This window comes from Echinops telfairi, unplaced genomic scaffold (genome assembly GCF_000313985.2).
Source record: "Echinops telfairi isolate 266 unplaced genomic scaffold, ASM31398v2 ScPeMD7_7469;HRSCAF=8507_0, whole genome shotgun sequence".
In the NCBI taxonomy this organism is placed as follows: Eukaryota; Metazoa; Chordata; class Mammalia; order Afrosoricida; family Tenrecidae; genus Echinops; species Echinops telfairi.
Genome location: NW_022111372.1, coordinates 45,143,853 through 45,146,557, shown reverse-complemented (window position 1 = coordinate 45,146,557; position 2,705 = coordinate 45,143,853). Strand labels below are relative to the sequence as shown.

General features: G+C 47.4%; 2 non-coding genes across 2 annotated transcripts; both read right to left on the bottom strand.

Moving 5' to 3' along the window:
* Positions 1-6: 6 nt before the first annotated feature.
* TRNAE-CUC lies at positions 7-78 on the bottom strand. Its single transcript has one exon. It is a non-coding gene; the product is annotated as a tRNA-Glu (tRNA).
* A 270-nt stretch (positions 79-348) lies between these two features.
* TRNAL-CAA lies at positions 349-453 on the bottom strand. The gene is made up of 2 exons: positions 416-453; positions 349-393 (listed from the first exon to the last, which is right to left on the bottom strand). It is a non-coding gene; the product is annotated as a tRNA-Leu (tRNA).
* Positions 454-2,705: the final 2,252 nt, after the last annotated feature.

The following is a 2,705-nucleotide window of genomic DNA, read 5'->3' as shown; positions in this document are numbered from 1 at the left end:
TCGTGTTTCCCTGACCGGGAATCGAACCCGGGCCGCGGCGGTGAGAGCGCCGAATCCTAACCACTAGACCACCAGGGAAGATGGAAGAATGTGCTCGACTTGTGCTACACTAAACATTCAGAGTGTGACGCACAAGAATTCTTCAATATGATTGGATGGATAGTGCATGATAGCTAAGCCCTTCCGCTAATATAACAACTTTTCTCTTTGCTGTAGAACCATGATTCAGACGCTGGAAATACGGAATCAGAAACAATGGACTACAACCACGGCAGGAGCGTCTAGATTCCAGAAGAATATAAAACGAAGTTCCACTTCTAGGAAGGAACAAAAAAAGTAAAATTAATGTGTCAGAAGTGGGATTCGAACCCACGCCTCCAGGGGAGACCAGAATGCCCATAGGCAAGGAGTACACCTTGAGTCTGGCGCCTTAGACCACTCGGCCATCCTGACACCCAACCAAATCCCTGCTCTCACCCTAACTGCTTCGTGTGCGGCGGGTCTCGCTGTTCCGGAGACACTGGCCACACCGGTTGCTCCTGGGCCGCCGGACGGTGACCGTGTAGCTAGGTCGCTAAGGAGTTTGTGATCCCCACGATGGGCTCTGAACAGCAACGTCGGCCTGACATCGGTCAAGGAGGCGAAGAGAGCGTTCTCTTTATCAGGATAAAAAAACCCGGACCGATTAGTAACAACTGCGCAGGCGCCTGACCCTTGAAAGTGCAGAAAAGTTGGGGGAAAGTTTAAGTTTTTTTAAAAATTGAAGACGCTACTCATCACCTACATTATTATTATCATCATCCTTATTTTTATTTTCTGTCTAATTGTTTTCCGTCGAGCCACACAGCCACCATGAAAAATAACGGGGCCAGACCGCTGCAGTGGGCGGAGTCGGAGAGCCCAGTGGGAACTGCCCTTTGGCTAAAGATGAGGTTGCATTTCCGTGGCAGTTCACAGCGGGAAAAGGCTTCCAGTGGGGTTTCGTTTCCTGCGGACCTAGCAACGCTGACCTGGCTCTCCTAGTTGTCTGTGGACTTCCTCAGACCAGATGACATCCATCCATCCATCCATCCATCCATCCATCCATCCATCCATCCATCCATCCATTCATGGTACCCCGAGGAAATAGTCAACAGAATCTGAAGTACCTGCCATCCTGGAGCTCACTTAAGCGTTGAGGAAACAATCGCATAAACCAATTAAGGATTTACATATGTATAAATATGCTTGATACAATTGATGTATGGATTGTTATAAGAGCTTTAAGAGCCCCCAATAAAGTGATCTTTTGATTTTAAAAAGGGAAAAAATTAAGGATTGTGAACAAAATCAAAAGCATGGGTGGAGGAATTCTATATTATAGACAGGGCTATCAAGTAAGGCCTCATAGAGGTTACTTTTGCTGAAATATAATTTTCAAATTTTGTGTGATTCTCACACAAATATAAAATGCCCGTGTGTCAATTGAATATTTCATTCAATTCATTAACGAGGGACTCTGAAATGTTATGACCAGTTCAAAGGAGCTCAGATTTATATAGATAACAAGAGCGTTGAAAAGAAGTTGCAATAAATGCAAAAAGGGTTATTATCTTAATGGTAATAAACTGGGAGAGTTCGAGGTCCTGGCTTCTACACCTGGGTGAGATATATATATCATATATATGAGAGTTCGAGGTCCTGGCTTCTACACCTGGGTGAGATATATATAGTTTCTTCAGTTGCTATCCTAACATACTTCATCTGCATTGCTGGGAGCAGGAACCTTTGACATTACTCGCAAACAAGAGTCATTTGCACACTTTCCGTTGTCTACACATTACCTTCTACCCCTATAGCGGTATAAAATAGACAAATCAATAGAACGTCAGTCCATCCCACATACACCAACAAAATCAAATTATCTCCAAGAGAGGAGGGAGCGTGTTCTTCTGCAGCCCTCAGGACAATCTCTTAACTTCTCTGGTGGCCATGCTCTGCCCTGTGCCGGTGAGCTAGCCGTCCTCTCCTCTGCATGCCACGCCTGCCTCCACTCCGTCCGCCTCTCAGAAGGTGCTCTCCCAGAGACCAGAGACAGAACGAGACCTTTCTTAGGAGATTTATTGAGGGAGCTGAGGTTTGCAGGGAACAAGAAATCCAAGGAAATGGGGTGAGAGGGATTTAGGGTAGCCAGTTAAAGAAAGGGTAGAACTGGCCCTTTGTCTAAAGCCAGAGAATTCGCTAACCCAAAAGGTCTACCGACCACGAGAGCCACTGTTGCACCAAGGCCGAGAAAATTAGGTTTAATTAATCCAGACCCACTAACAAACGAGAACAGAGTGGCTTCTGCAGAGGGACGGGCGGAGGGAGGCGAAAGGAACAGCTCCGGGTGGCGAGCGGGGCCAGAAGCAAGAGCGAGCGGCAAAGGAAATGTCCAGAGCATTTCGATTTGCGGGCGTCCGTACATTTTGCAGACCCGATGAATCCCGCGCAGCTCCTGGGTTGGAGCGGGTCAAGCCGATGGTCCCGGCGCCACTCCGGCGAGCTGACGTCACTCAACTGGGCGGGGAAATCCATTGGAGTCGCATTTCTCAGGCTCTTCTTGAACTGGACCTGAACTCGGAGCTGAAAGCTCCTTAAGGCAGCCAAGGCGGTGATCGGAGAGCGATTATAATCTTTGTTCCTTTTCCTCAACTGAAATCTTTCCAGAAAATCCAAGGCCGGCT